The sequence below is a fragment of the Ochotona princeps genome, chromosome 17 (assembly GCF_030435755.1).
Source record: "Ochotona princeps isolate mOchPri1 chromosome 17, mOchPri1.hap1, whole genome shotgun sequence".
NCBI lineage: Eukaryota > Metazoa > Chordata > Mammalia > Lagomorpha > Ochotonidae > Ochotona > Ochotona princeps.
This window is the reverse complement of record NC_080848.1, coordinates 5,230,715-5,254,596: the sequence shown is the minus strand read 5'-3', so window position 1 is coordinate 5,254,596 and position 23,882 is coordinate 5,230,715. Positions and strand designations below refer to the sequence as shown.

Here is a 23,882-nt window from a genome sequence, read left to right as displayed (position 1 = left end):
CCCACATGGGCACTGGTTCTAATCCCGGTGGCCCCACTTCCCATCCAGCTCCCTGCTTGTGGCCTGGGAAAGCAGTCAAGGACGGCCCAAAGCCATGGGACCCTGCACCTGTGTGGGAGACCTGGAAGCGGCTCCTGGCTCCTGATTAGCTCACCTCTGGCCATTGTGGTCACTTGGGGAGTGCCCTTGGATGGAAGATCTTCCTCTCTGTCTCTCCTCCTCTTTGTATATCTGACTTTCCAATAAAGATAATATAAATCTTAAAAAAAAAAAAAAAAATTACATGGGCCCGGCGGAGTGGCCTAGCAGCTAAAGTCCTCGCTTTGAACGCACCGGGATCCCATATGGGTGCCAGTTCTAATCCTGGCACCTCTGCTTCCCATCCAGCTCCCTGCTTGTGGCCTGGGAAAGCAGTTGAGGATGGCCCAAAGCTTTGGGACCCTGCACCCGCGTGGGAGACCTGGAGGAGGTTCCTGGTTCCCAGCTTCGGCTCAGCATAGCACCAGCCCGTTGCGCTCACTTGGGGAGTGAATCATCAGATGGAAGATCTTCCTCTCTGCCTCTCCTCCTCTCTGTATATCTGACTTTGTAATAAGAATAAAAAAATCTTTAAAAAAAAATTACATGACCAAGTCATGCAAGTACCTCTAAGATATTTTTGCACAATGACAAAATTACCTAAGGTTGCAGTTCTCAGCACGTGTCCCCATCATTAAACCATACATGACTGCATTTTTTAAATGTAGAATTGAGACTTTTTAAAAAAATATTTATTTTTATTTGAAAGGCAGAGTAACAGAGAAGAGGAGAGTCAGAGAGAGAGAAAGAAAGATCTTCCATTTACTGGTTCATTCTTCAAATGGCCGTAACAGCCAGAAGTTGGCCAGTCCAAAGCCAGGAGCATGGAGCATGCTTCAGGTCTCCCACGTGGGTGTAGGGGCCTAAGGACTTGAGCCAACCTCCTCTGCTTTCCCAGGCCATAATCAGGGAGCTTCATCAGAAATGGAGAAGCCAGGCCACAAATCGGTGCCAATATGGGATGCCAGTGCTAAAGACAGAGGGTTAACCCCCTGTGCCACAGCATCAGCCCCAGAACTGAAACTTTACACAGTCACGTTGGCTTTGCACCTGATGCCACAATCACCTGTGAGAACTTAGAGTCCTGCTCCCTCTGTGGGAAACCTCAACAGAAGCCTGCAGCAGATAATAACACCCAGCAAACCCTGCCCGTAGAAGGCACTTCAAAGCACCAACTGTCTCATTAAAGAGAATGATGGCATCCTGCAAGTTGCTCTGTGCTCTCTGCTCCCACTAAGGGAGCTGACCCCGCAATAGGAGTTCTTAGGAACCCAGTTAATAAGACAATTCCAATTACAGGGAGGAGGATAGGAGCTGGATTACCCTAATGTTCAACAACAGAAGAGAAGTCACATAGATTACGGAGCACAAATGGAGTGGATTTTGCTATGCAGCTGGTCCAAATGGCAAACACTGAGGCCGCATGGGAAATAGTTACATCAGGTTTAAAAAGAAACACACACGGGCCCGGCGGCGTGGCCTAGCGGCTAAAGTCCTCGCCTTGAAAGCCCCGGGATCCCATATGGGCGCCGGTTCTAATCCCGGCAGCTCCTCTTCCCATCCAGCTCCCTGCTTGTGGCCTGGGAAAGCAGTCGAGGACAGCCCAATGCATTGGGACCCTGCACCAGCGTGGGAGACCCGGAAGAGGTTCCAGGTTCCCGGCATCGGATCGGGCTCACTTGCTGTAATAAAATGAATAAATCTTTAAAAAGAAAAAAGAAATGGCAATGTTGTGTGTGTTTCTTTTTTTTTTTTTTAAAGATTTATTCATTTTATTACAGCCAGATATACAGAGAGGAGGAGAGACAGAGAGGAAGATCTTCCATCCGATGATTCACTCCCCAAGTGAGCCGCAGCGGGCCGATGCTGTGCCGATCCGATGCCGGGAACCTGGAACACTCTTCCGGGTCTCCCACGCGGGTGCTGGGTCCCAAAGCATTGGACCATCCTCGACTGCTTTCCCAGGCCACAAGCAGGGAGCTGGATGGGAAGTGGAGCTGCCGGGATTAGAACCGGCGCCCATATGGGATCCTGGGGCTTCAAGGCAAGGACTTTTGCTGCTAGGCCACATTGCCAGGCCCAACATTGCCATTTCTTATCACAGTGATTTAAAAAGCATGCAAGTCACAAAAAACTGGAAGGGAATTCATCTCAACTGAAGTAGCTGGGGCACTTGGTGAAGCGGAAGCAGGGTGTTTTCATTCCTTCCTGTAATGTTATGTTTCTCTTATAATATAACAACACTTTCATAATGTATTAAAAAAAAAGTTTGACTATAGGAAACAAGGCTCACTAAACCTAAACAATTACTCAATCAAGAAACCAAGACTCTCAGGCAATAAACCAGATGCTCTGTGCTTCTCTGCAAAGCCACCTGAGTGTTGGAAACACCAGCCCTGGGGAGAGCCACGCTCCCCAGAAAACTCCCACAAGTCGCTGTCATCCATCATGTCCCGGGAATTTTCTTCACCTCATTAGCTCTTCCACAGGCCAGCTGTACAATGAGATGGTCTTCACGCGATGAGAAGTAAGACCCAAGGCAGGCCGCTGCCTGCCTGCACGCCTTCCCCTCCTGGCTCCCACCGTCGCGGGAGCCTCTGGGGCCGGCCTCTCACCCGGCGGGGCAGGTCTCACCCCTCGTAGTTTCGTGAACAGATGGCCAATGGGGCCCTGACGCAAGCAGAACATCTGAGCCTGGAACAAACAGCCGCTATCCACCGCAGACTTCACTCCGCTGGCCGTCCCAGATGCTCCCAAGCCACTTCCAGGGAACCACAAGTCCGGGACCAAGTGTCTAGGGCTGAGGCCACTTTTGTGCTCCCTCTGGCCCCAGAAAGTTACAAAAGGTGAGGCTTTCTGTAGGGTCCCTGCACCTCCCCAGAGCTGCCAAACCGGAGCCACCATGCAGTTGGACCTTCAAACATTGTCTCCTGAAGGTCTGCTTCTGGGGTTGAAAAAAGGTCAGTCTGGTTTCTTCCAGAACCTTCCATAGCCACAGTAGGGAAACACCCTCCAGAGGCCCATGTGATGCCAAAATTCCCTCTGTATGAATCTATTATTTAAGATTTAATTGAAATGAATCTTTTATATGAAAGGCAGAGTGACAAAGAGAGAAGCAGGGACAGAAAAGAGAGAGAGAGAAAGAGATCTTTCATTTGATGAATCACTTTCACAACAACCAGGGCTGGGCCAGGCTAACGTCAAGGGTCGAAAACTCCCTCTGGTCTCCCACCTGGGTGGCCGGGACCCCAGCACTTGGGCCAAATTCTGCTGCCTTCCCAGGTGCATTAGCAGGCATAGCAGCCAGGACTCGAATCAGCACTCCAACACAGGGTGCCAGCATCGCAGGCAGCAGTGTAACACACTGCACCACAATGCCAGCACCTACATGTTCAGATATACAGAGAGGAGAGACAGAAAGCTCTTCCACCCACTGGTTCACTCCCCAAGTGGCCGCAACGGCCAGAGCTAAGCCAATCTGAAGACAGGAACCAGGAACTTCTTCCAGGTCTCCCATGCGGGTGCAGGATCCCAAGGATTTGGACCATACTCTGCTACTTTCCCAGGCCACAGCAGGGAGTTGGATAGGAAGTGGAGCAGTCGGGACACGAATCGCCACCCATATGGGATCCTGGCACGTGCAAGGAAAGGACTTTAGCCACTAGGCTACTGTGCCAGGCCCCTACGTGTTCACCTTGACGAGCATTCACTATCATGTTAGCAGCTATATGCTAATAAGCAGTCACCTATTATTATTTCTGTATCCTTATTTTCCCTCCCCCCCCAAAATGTAGGTTTTTTGAAAGAACCATGTGAAGCTAAGAAGTCCTTTTGTGTTTTTTATTCATCAAAAGCACACTTCAGGGCTACCAAGCACAGCCTCACACTAGGCTGGAATATCAGGGCTACAGAACACACAGGCTATTGCTTCAGCCAAAAGCAGAGAGACCAGGCGTTAATTTGCCTTTGTCTCGACTGCCTTTTGGAAATACTCATCAATGATCAACACTGTACTAGGCATTCCTTTTAAGCTCAGGAATCCCAGATCGGCAATCAGTGCTGCCGGGGGTAAAGAAAAAATGAAACACACACCCTGTCGCTTCAAGATAGGAGGAAGACAATAACATAAGTGCAGGCATGCAGAAGAGCTAAGTACTCAAGCAGTACCCAACCCTCACCAATCGCTCTTCCAACACCTACACCCATTAGGGCTTCCAGCCCCGAAGGGAGCTAACAACCAACGCGTGCTAGCAAACAGAGAAGATACTTCACACATATTTGTCAAATAAATGAACAGTGACCCATTTTGTGTAAAACAATGCATTTTTTTACAGTGTATACTTCCGGGCAAGATCTGTAGTACATGATCTTACAGCAATCCCCAGCCCAAAAATGAATCCAAGAAGTAAGTGCAACTGCTTGTCCAAGAGGCTGCTGAAGGGGAGTGTGCCAGGGACACACCCAACAGGCTCTCCTCCCCTTCAGGCACACACATGACCTGCTCTGAAGGAGCCCTGGTGGGCAGGGGAGAGGGGTGGTTCCACAAGGCTAGAAGGGATGCCACCTGGTCAAAGGCAGGCAGTCCCAGGATGCGCCCAGCAAGGCTGGAGCAGGGAACAGGCGATGCTAAAGGCAGACTCCTCTGCCTAGGACAGGAAGGATGTGAGGAGGCAGAAGGGAGCAGGTGTTCTGCACAGGGAGGCCAGGGTAAGCAAAGACACACAGGCAAAAAGGACCCAGGAGCCTCTGGCCAGCTGAGCAGGAATTGGCCAAGCCATCGTGGATGGGACTTCCAGACCATTTGCTTTCTGGTTCTGCTCTAACTCATCTGCACAGCCACATTAACAGGGACCCTACACACCCTTGAGCACCACAGCCCTTAATTAACACAAACCATTTACCTTTTTGTGGCCAGTATTGTGGCATAGCAGGTAAAGCCACTGCCTGCAATGCTGGCATTCCATACATGCACTGGTTTGCGTCCTAGCTGCTCTACCTCTGATCCAGCTCCCTGCTAACAACCTGGAAAGGGCAGCAGAGGATGGTCCAAAGTCCTGGGACCACCCTCCCCCACCCCCATTTCCTCTTATATCCTCCAACCGCCCCCCCCAACACACACACGTGAGAGACCCAGAAGAAGCTCCAGGCTCCTGGCTTCAGATTGGCTCAGCTTTGATTGTTGCAGCCATTTGGGGAATGAACCAGCAGAAGGGGGAATCTGTGTGTGTGTGATGTGTGTGCATGTCTCCTTGTCTCTCTATAACTCTGTCTTTCAAATAAAGATAAAATAAGAAATCTTCAAAAATAAACAAAAGCCTAGCCCTACTGTCCCAGAGGATGCTCATAGCCTGATGGTGTGGGCAGCCACCTCTGTTTACACAGGATTAAGGGATTTCCAGAGATGTAGGATTGTCAGTTTTCATTGAGACAATCCTAAGCACACCAGGGCAAGATGGTCGCTGGCTACAGAGCTTTGCAGAGGGTTTCCCCAGTTGTCCACATCAGAAGTAACAGTGAGGGTCCTAAGCATGGTCCCTCCGTGAGCTTAGGAACATCAATGGTCAGGTTCACACCTTGCTACCCAATGTATGGTCTGTCATCTGCAGCCTGTGAAACAATCCTAGGCCGTTCCCTAACCTGACGGAACCAAACTACAGCCAGACCCGCAGACATTCCACGCAGTCACGTGGCAGGGCAGGAAAGGGCCTAGGGTTGTCCCTAAAGCAATCTGGGTGGTGTGCACCTGCTGTGTCTACCATTGCTTCACCATCGGGGGAACTGCTCCAAAGTGGTACCAGTGAATGCCAATGTCTTTTCTTTTTTTTTTTTTTCTTTGAAACACCATTTTTTTTTTATTATTAATTTCATTGCATAATGTGACACATTTGTTTTTATGCACTGGAATTCCCCTCGCCCCTCCCCAAACCCTCCCCCCACCCCATGCCAATGTCTTTTCAAGATATATTTATTTATTTGAAAGTCAGAATTACAGAGAGGTGGGGGAGAGACAGAGAGCCAATCTTCAACTACTGCCTCGCTCCCAGGTGGCAGCAACATAGCCAGGACTGAGCCAGGTCAGGGGCAGGAGCCAGGAGCTTCATCTAAGTCATGCACAAGGCTGCAGGGGCCTAAGCACTTGGGCCATTTCCCACAGCTTTTCCAGGATCAGTAACAGGAAGCTGGATCAGATGTGGGAACAGCTGGGACACAAGCAGACACCCACAGGCCAGCTATGCCACAATGCTGGTCTAAAATACTAGCTTTTTTTGTAGTGGTCACAGCATCAGAGTGTAAGAAAACTGCGTGGATGCTGTCCAAAGAGTCTCTTGAGCTCCTCTCTTTTCTTCTGAAGACTTCAAGAAAGAGAGCCCTGAACAAGGCATGGAATTCAGCAGCGGGAGAATTAGGCCAGGATTTCCCAGCCACAGCACAGCTGAGGCTTTGGGTTGTGCCATGCCTGTTTGAAGCCTTGGCATCCCTGGCCTCCACCCACTAAATGGGGATGTCTCCAGACACTGCAAGTGTCTCCAATAGGCAGAGCAGCTGCCGGGCAAGAGCCAGAGGCCTAGATGAACTAGAGACACACTCGAGGAGGAAGAACTAAAAGAAGACGTGAAATAAATAAATAAATAAATAAATAAATAAAAATAAAAATGAGGATATGGATTAAAAAAAAAAAAAAGAAGACGTGAGGGAGTGCCTGCCTGCCTGCTAGCCTGCCTGCCTGCCTGCCTGCCTGCCGGGCAGTTCATTAAAGTCCTCAAAATTGGGCCACGCTGATCCCGCAGGCTCCTGGAGGGAACCAGGGCCCACCCCTTGTCCAGGGGGAAGCTTTCTGTCCATGACACTAATGAAGACAAGCAGCCCCAGCTGCCAGCAGGGCTAGCTGTCTGCCCCCTCCACTTAAAACTGCTCTTCTTCATTTAACCCACAGCGTGCCAGGAAGGCCTTGGTCTGTTTATTAGTGCACCATACTGAACAATTCTAGGGGCTTGCTAACAGCCTTGTGTGTAAAGGGGAGAGGGGGAAAAGGGGTAGTTAGAATCACCAAGGCAAACCATCTGGCTCAGTCCCCTGCTGTGGTCCCATTAGGCAGAAGGCCAGCCCAGCCATGGTCACTTGCAACTCCTGTCCCTGCAGCAGCCAGGTGCTATCTACAGAGTGGCTGGCTCGTTCCTCTGCCTCCAGGCTGGCCTGGGTCCCTCCCTGCAGACATGCAGAAAGGGATATGTACTATATTCTGGCAAGTCTTTGCTTCTAAAGCATTTAAATATTTGAGAATCAGAGAGAGAGAGAGAGAGAGAGAGAGAGAGAGAGAGAGAGGATACACAGACATCCACTGGGTCGTTCCCCAAATACCTGCAAGGGCCTGGGATGAGCCAGGGCCAAAGCCTGAAATTTAGCAACTCAGTTCAGGTCTCTCACACTGGTGGCAGGAGCCCAGTTACCTTGAGTCATCAATAATGTCTTTCAGGAGGTGGCACAGGTACTAGGGCCTGATATCAAACCCAGGTGCCACACCCCAACTGGCTTCTTAACTGGTAAGCTGAATGCTCATCCCCAGTTGTGTCTGTGCTGAGACACTCTCCTCTCTCTCCCCGACCCTCCATTTAGCATCCCAGAGGTCCATCTTACAGCGATATCCCAATTGCCATCAGCCAATCGATATCAGGTGGATGGCAGCCATTCCGGCCAAGATGTGCTCCAACACCAGAACCTTCAGTGTGGCTTGGATGGTCTGATAGAAAATCCAGGAGAGGTAGAGGGGTACCACGACCCAAAAGACAGTGAAGCCCACAGGGTCTGGGCAAGGAGATGAGGAACCGGTCAGTTCTCCATCCGTGCTCCTCAGAATGGGGTCCCTGTACCCGCAACATCAGCAACTGATGAGAGATTACACGAAATGAAGACTGTTCGGGTCCCGCCCCAATCTGACTGGATCAGTGTCTCCAGTGTCCCCAGTGCGCTGTTCTGATGCACGTCCAGCTGAGAAGCACTGCCTTCCAACATATCTTGTTTATGTCGCTAGACTCGCCTTCCATCAGGAGATGAGCACCACAGCTTTCAGTCCTTACGAGGACTCTGCAGAAATGCTACTTTGCCAGTATTCCACACTAGGCCTCTATTGTACTAGGAGTTGGGGAGGAAATAATATCTCAAGTACTCTGGCTTGAAAAGTGGTTTGAGAAGGATTAGCTTTGGGGACAGCATGATGGTTTAGCTGGTTAATCTCCACCCACAAGCACCAGCATCCCAGATGGGTGCCAGTTCATGTCCCGACTGCTCCACTTCCCATCCTGCTCCCTGCATGTGGCCTGGGAAAGCAGCAGAAGATGACCCAAAGCCTTAGGACCCTGCACACACATGGGAGACTTCGAAGAAGCTCCTGGCTCCTGGCTTCTAGCTCCGATCTGCTAGCTCAGACCATTGCAGCCATTTGGGAAGTGAACCAGTGGATGGAAGACCTTTCTCTCTCTCTCTGTTTCTCCTTCTCTCTATAAATCTGTCTTCCCAATAAAAAAAAATTTTAATAAAAAATAAGCATCAGATTCACCTATGAAGAATTCCCATTCCAATTAATTCATATTTTCTTTATATCAATGCAAATATGTGTAGTTTCCTTTATGTGCATGCATAAGACAAAACTAAGTCTAAAAAAGTTTTTTATTCAGTAAAAAGTCAACTCTCTAAGTCTTAGTAAGGATTGTAGTTTGGGGCCATCTCTTTTTTTTTCTTTTTCTCTCTGGGTGGCTTCCTGTGTCCTGCCCCGTGATCTCTTCCGCCTGTGTTCCCACACCTGCAGACAGGCCTCCAAGGCCATGGGCCAGCCCAACCTTTTTTTTCTTTGCAAAGTATGCAGCTTCTGTTGTTTTGTTACAGCAACAGAGAACAGACTCCTACAGTGATCCTACAGGAGCCGACAAGAGGCTGGAGTGAGTGCTTTACATCCTGGCAGACGTGACTGAAGCCGACGTAGATATATCACACAAATTGGTCCAGACCATCTGCCATGCGGTCTACACTAGCAGCACACTCTAGGACTGGCAGTAGTACATTCAGCAAAGTCTTTCCTACCTGGAAAGGCAAACTTCCCTGGCCTTTTGCTATCATTTCCCTTCCTTGTGTTCTTCCAAAACCATGCCCAGTGAATTCAAAATTCCATCTATCTGTTTTGGACCTCTGACCCATCTGGGACCATTACTGTTACCAAGGCCAGTCAGAACAAGATATGGTCCTCAGTGATTTCTGGAAATGACTTAATCCTCAACCTCCTAGTTTCCGCAAAGAAGCCTGCATTTGACAAGTAGAGATTTGTGCCATGAGATTTATACCTGCTGCCACCCAAACCTGTTGCTAACCCTACCACCCCAAATCCAGAGCTGAAGGGCAACAAAATAGCCAGTTGCAACCAGAAGGCCAGGCTCTGCTGACCAGCCAAGGAGGGGTCAGAGAAGGTCGCCACTGCCATTGAGCAGGGCCAAAGCCACTTCATGATGATTTTTCAGCTGGGTACAGTGACCTTTCATTCCATGTTTATTTGGAAATGACCTTTAAGCAGCAATCAGCAAAAAAAAAAAAAAAAGAAGAAATGTTTCAAAGGAATAAATTAGATAATGCAGATGTTCCCCAGTGGTAAGTTAGGCTCAAGCAATACAGCAGAAAATAAAAGCAGCTTTGCCCTGGACAGCCCACAGCTGGTGTGTCCATTAGACTAATAAGTGAGCAGAGAGTTCTTGCAACCTCCGCCAGCCAGCCAGCCAGTTGAGCACCCGAAGCCAGGGTGACCTGGGCAGGAAACATGATTATTTTCAGAATTCAATCCAAAGTATTGCTTGGTATTTCATCTTGATTCCCTCTGTGGCAGAGGTTAACTGCGTTATCTGGGTACCCCCCCCCACCAGGTGATCTTCTTGGGGAGAAGATCACCAAGGCCTGGGACAGAGGGCAGCTTGCTCCATCCTAGCCTTATTCTTGTAGGTGGCATTGCTCCTATGGACATGAATTCACTGACTCCCTGTGGAGTGTCTACCCCACCCTGGATGGTCTGCTAATGCAAGAGGGCCTAAAAGCTATAAAATTTCTCTGGCTCCCTTTATCTCTGTCAAATTAAAAGTTGGGGGGAAAACCCACCGAAGAAAATTCATCCTTTCAAGGTCAAAGTCAAGCAGACAATCATGCTCTAGGATGCAATCCACCTTGGCCACGTTTCCTTTTTGTGTGTCTTCTATCTGCATGCCCTGCTCTTCGTTCGTTCCTCTCTCTTGCTTGGTTGTAATTCTACCCACGATGGTGCTCCCAACAGGTACCGAAAGACAGTTCTCAGAGCCTAACAACTCACTCACCCCGAAATAGCACCATGCCAAAAAGAGGCCTCAGAACCCAGGGCCTCAGCCTCCTCCATCCCCTGCTCAGGAAAGCCTATGGTGTTCTAGGTCTCATTCCCAAAGCAAATGCCCACTTCCTGCCTAGGGGATCCCCTGGAAGAGATCCACCAAGGAACTGTGAGCTTTTCTCCTAGGAAGATTTTCCACAACCCCCCTCTATGGATCCATAACATTTACCACTTCTGCCAGGACATTGGCTGCCTCTCCAAAGGCTTCCAAGCGGCAGGTGTCTGAGCTCAAGCCCCACCCCCAAGGCTCTTCTGGAGCCTATAGCCTGCTCCCTGAAGACCAACCCTCAGGAGACTACTACCAGAGGATCTAAGGCCGTAATTGGGGTACAGGCAGCTGGGGAGACACAAGGTGCCCCTAGAGCATCAGAATGGCTCCCTGGATGGATTTGTCTCTCTTTAGGGATAGGAGCAATGTGAGTGTAGGAATTTTGGCCCATCCTTACTGATTCCAGGTCCCAAGCTGGCCAGGCTGGACAAGGCACAGAAGTGAAACTACAATCCAAGTAGCAGAAGGAGGGCTGCTGGAAAGTCCCAGCACCAGCTGGGGTTCTCCATCCCCATCAGCTCACTGCGACCCTTCACATGGCCTCTGCAGCTTCTACTGCAATGCAGCCCAAGAGGTCAAGCTCTGTGTTGCAGAAGTCTGTGATCATATCATCCCAAAAAAAGTTACCAATGGGGACTCTGGTGCCTAAAATGTTCCCAGCAGCACTGTTTGCAAGAGGCAAAAGGTAGAAGCCACCCAGAAGTCTGCCAGCTGACGAATGGAGGGACACAGTGGGACCCATGCACATAATAGAACATCACTCTCTCAGGACTGAAGCCCTGAAGCGGCTCTAAGGGGTGGGGTGGGAGTAGGCGGGGGGGGGGGGGTGGGTAAACCTCACACACATTCTGCTCAAAGTCCTACCAGCCAAATATAAAGGGCAGCAGATTGTATGACTCCGTTTACATGAATCAGCCAGAATAGATCCCACTATAGACCATGAACACAGCCTAGTGGCTGCAGGTGCTGGAAGGAGCAACAACAATAACTGATTAAGGGCTAGGGGGTTTTCTTTCAGGGTAATAAAAATGCTTTGAAATTAGCAACCCAACATTGTGAATATGCTAAATGTCACTGCCCGGTTGGCTCACCATGGTGAGTTGTATTCTGGGACTTTCTGCTCCATGTGAAGGCTTATGACAGTAAGCTCCCTGTGTGGGTTCCCGCAGACTTGTATGATCTGGGGAAGACTGGGAGGGGGGCAGGCCCTCCATCTCCAACCTGGAATCCCAGATGCCTCTTTCTAAAATAAACACAGCCACAGCTGAAAGGTACTCTTTTCTGGCTTCTCTCGGGACATGCTCTGTCATCTGTTTTTGACTCTTGACTCCTGAGAGCAACACACTGGTCCCCTGAGGCACCCCACTTACCCCACTCACTGGGTGAATGAATGAATGAGATCATACAGCATATCCTGTTTACATCGCTTCTGTCTTTAAAAAGAAGTGTTGTAAGCATGTTGGTGCGAATGTAAAACGCTGTGGCTGGTATGAAAAACAGAAGGTTCTCAAGAAAATTAGCAACAAAATGGCCATATGATTCAGTAATCCCACTTCAAGGTACACAAGGGTACTTCAAATAGCTTGTGGAAAATAAAAAAGATTAATTTGCTTTGGTACAAAACAAATTGAAATCCATGCACTTTTTTTTTTCATAAAATACATGTTCGGTGCACTGTTTGGAGACTTCACAAACACCAAAACCTGAAAATCAGATCTTGAGGCGATACCTGCACACCCCAAGCACTGTAGAATTGTTCCAGAAGCAATGGAAATGTGCACTCGTGGGTAACAAGGTAACTAGGTAAAGACGAGGTGGTGGATACACACCATCGAAAAGCAAGGAACCCGGTCGCCTGCTGCATCCCAAGCCAGCCACAGAAGAGCAAACGCCACATGATTCTGCCCCACCCCCCGGGGGGGTGGTATCTGAAGTGATCAGATTCATAGGAACAGGAAAGCAGAACTGAGACTGCCAAGGGCTGGGCCAGGGTAAGGCAAGGCCAGCTGTGGAGTAGAGAGCTTCAGCTTGCAAGGGGAGAAGTCCCAGAGCTCTGTTGCCCACAAGACGCCCAGAGCAGACAGCAAAAATGGTGATGGGAGAGGGAAATTTAACATTCTCTGCCACAGTTTCACGAAGCTACAGATACATGGCCAGACACAAGTATCATTATGTCTGTCATTTTTTCACAAGCAGGCAGTGAGAAAGCAGCTGTAGCCGCAGGAACCCTGTTGCCAGGTTTCGAGAGGGCACCCTGCTGGTGGGTGAGGCCTTGGCCAGCCGAGGCTGGAGGAGTGCCAGCTCCAGCTCTGGTCTCCAGGAACCCATCAGCACAGATTGGAAACGCACTCCACGGCTGCATGGAGGTGCAGTGGGACCATCGCTACAGGCTTAGGGAACAAGAGTTATTAATGAGGAAAGTCAGCTCAGGCACTCTTCTGCCAAGCCTGGGGGTGTGCAATACTCAGTCCAGAAAATGCCAAGGTAATTTACAAAGTGGGTCTTTGTCAGAAGGCTGCGGGGTTCCCTGGAGGGAATGGGCGGGGGCCACAGGGGACATGCAAGGCTGCCTGGTTTGAACTGTCAGGTAAGGGAGAAACCTTGGTGTCACTTGGGTGTCATGCTGGTGAAACAGCTGGCAAATGACAGCCATGGTTACCATATATTTTTACAAATAAAGTTTTATTAGAATGCAGCCGTAGTCATTGGTTAGGTATTGTCTGTAACTGCTTTTTGCTACGAAGAGGAGGGAGCTACAACAGAGCCTGTACGACCTGCAAAGCTGGTAATATTTACTCTCTGGCCATTAATAGGAAAACTTTGCCAGTCCTGGCTCAAAGGAGAGAAAAAGAGCATCACACTTCACTCCCTAGCCCAAGGGTCCACGGTCCCTGCTCCCATTGGTTTCTTCCCGCTGTGAGTGCTCCATCTCCCTCTACGTCCCCCTGCTGAGTCACCTGCTTCACTGGGTGTGGCAGGGGCTCATGTGAGGCTGCCACTCGCCCAGGGCACTCCCAAGCCTGCAAGTCGAAGATGGGGTGACAGAGGTGACCAAGGAAGCCCATCTAAGGGATGGCTGTGCTACCCTGCCCACAGGCTGGGTCATTGGGGAAAGGCAAAGAAACGAGTGGTCTCTCTGGCCTTCACTTAGAGACCACTTTGAAGAGCCAACAAAAATTGTGGATATTCTCTCCGAAAAAAAAATGGTAAACTAGTGCTTGTTTCTTGGTATTCACAGGTGATGGGTTCCAGGACCCGGTACAGAGAGCAAAACCTGGGCATGTTCAAGTCCTTTAGAAAAGGGAACAGTGCTGACACATAACCTGTGGACACACATCCTCTCATTCATTTATTTATTTTTTCTTGAAAGTCAAGGTTCACGGAGAGAGAAGAAAAAACAGAAAATGAGAGAGAGCTTTTACATCCCAAACTACAACATTGATCGGGGCTGGGCCAGGCCAAATCCAGGAGCCTGGAGCTTCTTCCAGCTCTCCCACACTGGTACAAGGGCCCAGATACTTGGGGAACTGGAAGAGTTGCAAACGTATCAAACGTGGACAGATTCTTATTCCTCTGCCAAGACTCCAACTAGATGAAGCAGAATAAATGATAGTGTAAATCATCTAGAAATGATTTAAAGTAAATGAGAGGGGACAGAGCTGTGGTGTATCAAATAAAGCCACCTGCAACGCGGGCATCTCACACGTGGCTGCTCCACTTCCAATCCAGATCCCTGCTGATGCATCTGAGAAAACAGCAGAAGATGACCCAAGTGCTGGGATTCCCTGCTACACGTGGGAGACCCAAATGGAGCTCCCGGCTCCTGGCTTTGGTCTGGCTAACTTTGAGGGGTAACTAGCACACAGATCTCTCCCTCTCTCTCTCTCTCACTCTTTCAGATAGACAGATCAATCTCGAAGAGAAACAAATTCAAGTGGCATTCCAAAGCTGCCAACAAGAAAGCGCCAGCTAAGTCACCTTAAAGTTCTAAAGAACAGGGGAAGGTATAAGTAACCACCTTTTCTTCTTAATGGCCGGAAGGGAAGTATAGAAACAGTGATACTCTTCAACATACCATGGGGTTACATGCTCGAAGCCCATAGAGAGTTGAAAAGACCTCAGATCTAATGTGCTTACTACACCGACTGCACCGAGCACCCCATTTGAGCAGCATGAGATCTGGTGGAGTCAGGTGCTGCCCTGTGGGCGCTGTGGCTGCTGCCAAGGCCCAGCTTCTCCAGCCAGGATTAGCCCATATGCCTTGCAGGCCCCGGGGTGGGGGGGAAAGATCAAAACCCAAAGCATGCTTCCTAGTGAGTGTGTATTGCTTTCAGACCGCTGTATGTGTAGGATCACCTGTCTAGCCTCCAGCCAGAGTGGTTTCTGAGGCTTTCTGGAGAGGTGAGCACGCGGGTTGGACTGAAGGTAAGCAGGACATGTCCAGTGGCCACTCAAGATGGTCAGCATCCAGCTACTCCATCGCAGGGGCCAGAGCTGCCCTGCTCGCAACCGCAGCCTTTCCGCACCCTAAGCTATGTAAGATGAGCAAGCATGTCACCTGTTCTGCTATCACCTGAGTCCCAACCTTTTCCATTAAGTCCTCAAACAATACATAGTGTAATTCTGTTCTGACTCCTAGAACGGGTCCTAGCACATAGCAAGCTCTCAGGGAGTAACTGATTATTTATTTACTGACTACAATTTTTTTTAAGATTTTTTTTTATTGGAAAGTCAGATATACAGAGAGGAGGAGAGACAGAGAGGAAGATCTTCCATCTGCTGATCCACTCCCCAAGTGGCTGCAATGGCTGGATCTGTGCCAATCTGAAGCCAGGAGCCAGGAGTCTCTTCCAGGTCTCCAGGTGCAGGGTCCCAAAGCACTGGTCCATCCTCCACCACTTTCCCAGGCCACAGGCAGGGAGCTGGATGGGAAGTGGGGCTGCTGGGATTAGAACCGACATCCATATGGGATCCTGGTGCATGAAAGGCAAGGACTTTAACTGCTAGGCCACCACGCTGAGCCCGACTACAATTTCTGACATATGGTTGATGGTCTCCCCATCTTACAGATGGGGGAATGGTATAGAGTTGCTAGATTTAGCAAACTTTCAAAAGTACAACAGCTAGTTAAATTTCAATGTCAAATCACAATATTTTATTACAGGCAGGAACCAAATACTCAGACGCTGGATGTCCTGTATTTTATGCAGCAAACTTAGAAGCCTTTCCAATAAAAAATACATATATATATATCAGGAAGGAGGAAAGGAAGAAAGGAAGGGAGGGAGGGAGGGAGGGAAAGACGCCTGTTGCATATCTAAATGCCTCCATGCATTCCTTTATGAAACTCACAAAGCCTTCCCTAAGGACCTGCCAGTGGTGTGACACTTCAAGGAAGGAGAGGAAGGCTGGCAATGAATGCCATCTTTCAGATGTCCCCAGAAACACTGAGACTTTATTGTGTTTCAAGGCTAACCTAGAAGTTATTGATAACATACTCTCGGACTAATGGGCTAGCACTGCGGCCACATGGAAAATCTAAGGGCTTCATCACCAAATTCCTGCTATTATGTAAATTCAACGGCCCCTGGCATCTGGGAAATGGCTGAGTATGAGATTCATTATAACTAATGTTTTCTTCTGAACTTTCATGATCTTTGGAAATTTCAATTTTTGACCCAATTTATTAGCAAAAAGAAGTAAAATCCTTCCAGAATACTTTTCAATACTTTTTAAATTACTTCCATAATAATTTAAGCTTAAAATCACTCATGCAAATATCTTGTATTATTAATCATACAGATATCTGGTATTATTTTTGAGAGCTTGAACCTCTGAAAAAAAAAAACCAAAAACCTCTCCTAATCCTGAATCCATTTGCTGAGCCTACTGTTGTTTTATTGTATAAAGACATGGTTGGATTAAAGGTATACATAACTCATATATGGAAATACATGAAAGCAGGGAAGCATGCATCTGAATTTTTGATTTGCTAAAAACTCTCTCTGACTGATTGAAATGTAAATAAAATTTATCAGACAGCGATTGAGTGGCATGTAGAATCCTTGGAAGGGACAGAGCAATTAGACACAAGGGTAAACAGTCAGCTACAATCCCATGACTGCCCTGGGAACAGAGGTTGTATAACACACAAGTTGCCCCTGCTCCAGGCTCCACCACAGCACCCAGGCCCTGGAGGCAATAAACCATTGCCACGCACCTCTAGAAGCTGCCCACCATTGTCCCCCTGCTCCCGTTCACAAGGCTTCACCCTGGCTTCTTCCTGACACCCGTTTCTCACGCCAAGTCATCCAACCTCAGGCACAGGTACATGTGCCCAGCAGTCCCCAGCTCAGGGCATTCACGCCCCAGCTGCAAAACAGGCTGGGGAATCCAAAGCCTGATTGTTGACCAAGAGGGCTGGGTCCCATAGGGTGGGTGAACCTCCAAGGGAAGTATATGGGACACACACAGGATCCCCAGACACAGGCCAGTGCCACCCGCCCCATGCATTTTGCTTGGATGCCATTTTGGTAGAGTGACCAGCTCATGCCAATTACTGCCCCCATTGTTTCCCAGGGATTGACTGACACCTGAAATGACTTCTTAACACCTTGTTTTGGCTACAACTCACTTTTTTTTTCTACTTTGTGATTTTTACTTTCTGGTATGTCTGCCATCTCTTACTTCCCATTCCAGATACAGAACACCAAAACAACCTTAATGTCCACTGATTTGTGACCGCAAATCACAGTAGGTTACAAATTAGTATGTACACCAAGCATAAAACATAAATACTGGCTTGGCTATGATAGCAACTCTGCAAATTTTAAAAATTGATAAAGCATAGTCCAAGCAGCAAAGCAGGAGTAACTGGAAAAAAAAGGCTGGAATATGCCTAAGTTCCTTACACCACCAAAAAAATCAGATTCTTCTATCTTTATTCTCTCCCTATTTTCACCAATGCTGTGCATTTTTTTCCTATTGTAAAGAGCCATGTATGTGGGTACAAATCATCCAGTGTAGATGAGATGAATATTAATGTGTCCATAGTCTCACCAACCATTTGCACTTGGGCTGTGGCCTTGTGTTGACGCCATGCTTAAACGGCCTGAGCTGAAACCCACAGGACTTTTCAGGTTAATCCCTTGACCTGACTTCCCTCAGTTTCCCCATCTGCTTTTTTAAAAACTGTATATTTTATTTTTATTTGAAAGAGTTACAGAGAGAAGGAGAGACAGAAAGAGAGAGAGAGAGAGAGAGAGAGAGAGAAATATCCTCCATCTGTTGGTTCATTCCCCAAATGGCAGCAATAGCCAGAGCTGAGCTGACCAGGAGCCAGGAGCTGTGTCTGGGTCTCCCACATAAGTGGAGAAGTCCAAGGACTTGGGCCATCTACCACTGTTTGCCCAGGCTGTAAGCAGAGAGCTGGGTCAGAAGTGGAGCAGGCAGGGTTAGAATGGGTGGCCATGTGAGTGCCAGCAGGCAGAGGTTCAGCCTACTAGACCATGGCACTGACCCTCCCTTCGCAGGGTTAAGTTAAGCTGTTATTTCAGACCTTAGCCTTGTATGGGTCATTTTACAAAAATGATGCATTTCATTGACTCAGAGTTTTAGAGGGAGCTTCACAGAGGAGGTCAGATGTGTAGGAAACTCATCTGGTGTCGCCTGGCAAGGGCGCTATCTGTGAGGTCCCTTTGGACCCTGCAGTCACCTGCTGGTTGCACACCAGCCCAGTCCTAGGACATGCAAACAGCAGCCTACACAGATGGGCCAGCAGGGGATGACCTGATAGTGCACACAGGTGGCAGTGGGACAAGCACATCAACCATCACAGAGTGCAAACCTTGGAGCCCAGCAGGTGAGCCCGGCCTGGTTGAGTGGGAAGGCTCCTGCCCGCCACGTGCAGCCTGTGAGGACCACTGTGCTCTGCAAAAGAAGAACTACGGGCGGTGTGGATGTCTGCACCACTCTCTCCCCTCCACTCTTTCTGGTAACAGCTGGTCAGGAAAATGAGGTTGATGTGACATCACCGACACGTTCCCCACCTCCCCACAATGCACACGCTCCTCTTCTTGGGTCTCCTCCAGACAGCCAGGCTCCTGGGGGCAAGGGGGCCAGGTTTGTCCTGCTTTCCCTCTAATTCAGGGGCATCCAGACAGCCCTGGGGCCCTCCCGTGGGCCTGCAGAAAACACGTTCTGGGTGCAGGTCACGGATGCCCTGCCCTCTCTCTTCCTGGGCTCCTTCACAGAGACCAGGGGAAAATGAAAGACAACATGGAAAAGCAGCGTAGATTTCAGACAGAGGAGACAACCCGGTTCTCACTGTATACATAGGGGAAAAGTGGTAACTGAGATGAACTGTGAATGGTCTTGATTCTGGTCATCATTCCACAATGGAGGCACATATCAGAACACCACATGGTATACCTTAAATAGATGCAATTTTTACAATAAAGCTTAGAGGACAAAAATTTAGAAAAAAAAACTTGGGTTTAAGAGCCAAAGTGCCTTCCAATTATGCAAAAATTAGTGGAGAGAGGTTAAAGAAGTTACTGACCCAGCTGAAGTGGAATGGGGAGCTCATTTCTCCCAAGAAGACAGCTTCCTGGGGTGTTTGAGGCTGAAAAGGGATTGCACACTCAAAGTGTTCTCATTAGCAAATATTTAGATTCCCTCCTCCTTCACACAACCTCTGTGCATCAGGGCTAAGGGCCCTGAGAGCTCCTGTCAGTGATGGCTGTGACGTGCGCAAACCCCAGTGCACCCTGAGAACTGGGCTCTGCCTGCCACATGGGGAAATCAGGGAAGCCAGCGATTCTGCCTGCCCTCCTGGGGCATCTACCCAACCTCCCAGCTTCTTGCCACACATCAGACAGAAGAGTCATTGTTGTCACCTGCTGCGCCCCTGGGTCACACCATCATGGCTGCAAGAATGGCCCCTGTTTGCCTGCGTGGCATGGAAGAAAGCCTAACTCGGTCACCGCCTTCAGTGACAGTGACCAAGTGACAGAGGGAGGATGGGCTCCAGGACATGGCTGCCAGCAGAGGAAGGGATGAGAGAGGAATCAGTCCCCTCTCCAAGTTGATTTTCAGTTAGCAGTGGGAACTTGAGGTTTTTGATCTCTTTCCTAAACTATGTCAAAATTTCAAAAAGTTAATATCCAAATAGAAGATCACTTGCCATAGTTCCTAGTTTGGAAGAGGATAAGGAAGAGGAGAATGGAGCACTACCCAAGATCATGTGGGCCAGGCACCATGGCACCTGACAGAGTGACAGGTTCAAGTCCCTGCTACTCCGTACTTCCAAGCCAACTTCCTGCTCAGGCATCAGGGAAGCAGCAGGTGACAGCCCACAGACTCAGGTTCTTGTCCCCCCTATGAGAGATTCGGATGGAGTTCCTGGTTCTAAGGCTTTGTCCTGGATCAGACCTGGCTGTTGTGAGCATTTAAGGACTGAACCAGATGGACATCAATCCCACTCTCCCCCTCTCCCCACCATATCACTGACTTCCAACTAAAATGCATAAATCTTGAGAAAGGAAATTAAGGGAGAGATGTTACTAAGAGTATGGTCAGCAGGGAAGAGAATGGGATGGGAAGGGGGTTGGAAGGTAGAACAGGTAAGATCTTTTCCTGGGCCTAACATGACGGCCCAACTGGCTGATCTTCCACCCTGTAAGCACTGGGATCCCATATAGGTGCCAGTTCATGTCCTGGCTACTCCACTTCCCATCCAGCTCCCTGCTTGTGACCTGGGAAAGCAGTAGAGGACGGCCCAAAGCCTTGCGACCCTGCCCCTGTGTGGGAGACCCGGAAGAAGCTCAACTCTGGCCATTGCTGCACTTGGTGAGTGAACCAGCGGGTGGAAGACCTTTGCCTCTTCTCTTCACTGTAAATCTGGCTTTGCAACAAAATTTAAAAATCAACAACAACAAAAATCTTTTCCAAAACTATGAATGGCAAGATCCAGGACTGGTTTCCTCCAGCAATCCTAACCTCTCCAGAGCAGAACTGCCCAAAGCCACGCTCTCTACCCCAGTCGTTCCTATTGACTGAATGTAGACACACACACACAGAGCCCAGTCCACATGCTAAGATCCTTATCCTTAACGTGACGGTGTTAGGAGGCAGGGCCTTTGGAAGGATGGAGCCCTCATGAATGGGATGAGACACACGAGAGAGGCTCACACACCCCCTCTGCACCATGTGAAAACACACCAAGAAAGTACATATCAGCAAACCAGCAGTGGACCCTCACCAGACTCCGGATCCTGGACTTTCCAAGCTCCGGAAACTTCAGAAATAAATGTCCTGTAAGCTGCCTGGTCTACAGCCGTCTGTTAGGGTAACCTATGCCAAAAACAGGAGGCAAGACTGTGAAGGAAAGGAATGGGATGTGGTGATCTACTGGATTCCACCAACTAGCAGGGGCTGACAGAAGTAGAACTCACTTAGTCATGTGCTCACTGCCTGCTGTACCGCAGGAACTGGACTGACCTTGGAGAAATGCCCTGAGAATCCTGTTTAAATGCAGATTCCTAGGCCCTCCTCATGCACTGAAATTACAAACATGAGGCTTGGTCCAAATTCCCAGGATATCCTTGTGCACACTGACATTCCAGGACACACAGACAGCAAGCAAAAAGATAAGGCACAAAAATCTGAAGAGAATGAAGAATTCAATAATACACCTTCCACACATGTACACACAAATTCAATGGATTTACATCAAAGGCACAAAAGTAATTCAACAGAGAAAGAATATTCTTTGTAACAAATGCTGCTGAAACAACATTCAGCTGCAACAACAAAAGAAAAAGCTTGAGCCTGCTTCATAGTCCACACAAAAATTAATTCCAAATAGATCAAAGAGTTAAAACGGAGAACGATGAGCCATCAGAAGGAAACAACAGAGCAAATGTGTCTGGCCTCGAATTAGCGGAGGGTTTGCTTTGTTCTTCTTCCTTGCGCTCTTTTTAAAAGTCAAGGATTTCTTATCTGCCAAAAGCATGACCCATGAAAGAAAAAAAAAAACCTGATTAACTGGATGAAGAACTTATACTCTTTGCAAGATACTATTATTAGAACGAAAAGAGAAGACACAGATGAAACTATTTGAAAATTACATATGTAATAAAGGGCTTGCATCCAGAATATACAAAAACTCTCAATAACCAATAACAAGAAAATTCAGCAACAATAAACTCAATAACTCAACAATCAGAAACATGCCAAATAAAAGTTGGGGAAAGCTATGAGAGCGTATTTCACTGAAGAAGATACATGAAAAGATATTCCACATGATCAGTCACTGGAAAATGCAAACTAAAATTATATTGAGCTATCACTACTTATCTGTTACCACGGCTAAGAAAAGTGATATTATCAAGCACTGTTGGAAATCTTACACATTGCAATGGATATGCCAAGGGGATTAGCCACTCTGGTAATTAATTTGCCAGCTTCTGAAGGCCAACACGGACTATATAACCTCGTAATCTCTTCCTAAGTATTTAACCAACCAAAATGAAAAACTTAGGTCCACACAAAAATGTATCCATGAAAGCTGATTCATAACCTCATTCAAAACCTGGAGACGAATGAGGTATATCCACACAGCGGAATTTCACTCTGCAACGACAATACGGGGGGACTTTAAACACGTCAAGCTAAGTGAAAGAAGCCAAATGCCAATGGCTCCTCACTGTATGTATGACATTCCCCTTGGAGATGGGGGATTCACCACTGGGTGCCAGCGGCTAGGGCTAGAGGACAGTGATGCTGACAAAGGGTCCCAGGGGAAGTGGAGCAGGCCTCTGATTTCTTAACTCCAGTGGTAGTAACATGGCTTGTGTGTATTGACCCAAACATAGCCCTGTAAAATTCAATGGGTGTATTTTACTGCATGTGGATTTTATCTTCACTTTTTTAGTGGAAAACAAAGAACATGAATGGAGTCCCTGCACATTTGTCACCTATCTACAAACTTTTCCACACCAACATTCACCTCCATCTCCTTTCATCCCATCTCAGTGGACTACACCACCTCTCCCAACAGCTCTGTTTGCAGGGCAGCCATGGAACTGTACTTCTGAGCTCTGCAAGAAACAACCACCTGCTCAGTTTCAAGTTCAACAGGCCAAAGGCCTCCAGCTGTTAGCTTCCTCAGGCGCTTCTCCAGCAGGCAAGCCGAGAGCACCTCCGACTTCTCAGCCCTCAGCAAGTGGGCACATGGCACCTGCCCACTTCTGCCCAGTGGACATTCCTCCTCATCAGGACATGGGAGTGTGACCCCCCAAAGCATCATATGCTGGAGGCCTGAACTCCAGTGTGATGGTGTTGCAGTATTGGGACCTTTAAGAAGGGGGACCTGCTGGAAGGTTGTTAGGTGTGGGAGGGGGCCTGCTGCAGGAGGGATCGATGCCATCCCACAGAGTAGATTACATGTCAGAGAATGGACTGTTATAAAGCAAACCCAACTCTCCTTCTTGCTTCCTGTCTCACCACATGACTTCTCTCTCCCTTCCCAAGTGCTTGGCCTATGATGCCATTGGTCATGCTGTGATGTGGCCAGAAGGCCCTTCCAGGGCTGGGTAGATGCATGGAGCTCCAAAATTGTGAGCTAAACAAGCCTCTTTTCTGTACCAAGCCTCCAGCCCCAGATGTTTTGTTACAGCAATCTGAAATGGGCTAATCCACTCCTCCAGGAAATCTCTGTTCCCGAGCTCCCTTGGAGCTTCGTTAGCCATGCATTGCTTGCTGCCCAGCAGCGCAGACAGACAAGATGCACAATAAAAACTTGGGGTCAGGGATCTTACCTGCCTAGAAGGTGGGTGGGAGCAGGGAGCCTTCACAAGATGCCTCTGGTACTCATCCAGGAGTGAGAACCGAGAAGATGAGAGCGGTCAGTGTGATGGCTCAACTGGCTAATCCTCTGTCTGCATGTGGCAACATTCCATATGGGCACCAGTTCGTGTCCCTGCTGCTCCAGTTCCTTGCTTATGGCCTAGGAGAGCAGTGGAAGATGGCCCAAAACTTTGGGACCCTGCACACCACATGGAAGACCTGGAAGAAGTTCCTGACTTCTGCCTTCAGATTGGCTTAGCTCCAGCCATTGTAGCCATTTGGAGAGTGAGCCAGCAGATGGAAGATTTCCCTGTCTCTCCTTCTCTGTAATTTTTCCTTTTAAACAACAATGAAACACATCTGTTTTAAAAAACTAAACAAACAATAAACATGCCAACATAGTAAAATAAACAAAGTCCCGTACAGACTACCTGTTAGGAGTTCTGGAAAAATCTGGCAGATTAAACACTTATCCAAACCCCTCCACGATTATAGTAAAGAAATGTTTTTTTA

General features: G+C 48.4%; 2 protein-coding genes across 5 annotated transcripts in view; one reads left to right on the top strand and one right to left on the bottom strand.

The window, feature by feature from the left end:
- The window catches only part of SLC39A11 (solute carrier family 39 member 11), a 378,198-nt gene that overhangs the window by 307,461 nt on the left and 46,855 nt on the right, over positions 1–23,882 (bottom strand). The gene's annotated exons all lie outside the window — the stretch shown is intronic.
- SSTR2 (somatostatin receptor 2) overlaps positions 18,268–23,882 on the top strand; it is a 29,388-nt gene continuing 23,773 nt past the window's right edge. The window contains exon 1 of the mRNA XM_058676221.1: positions 18,268–18,381. The gene's annotated coding sequence lies outside the window, so the exon portion shown is untranslated. The remainder of the gene's footprint in view (positions 18,382–23,882) is intronic.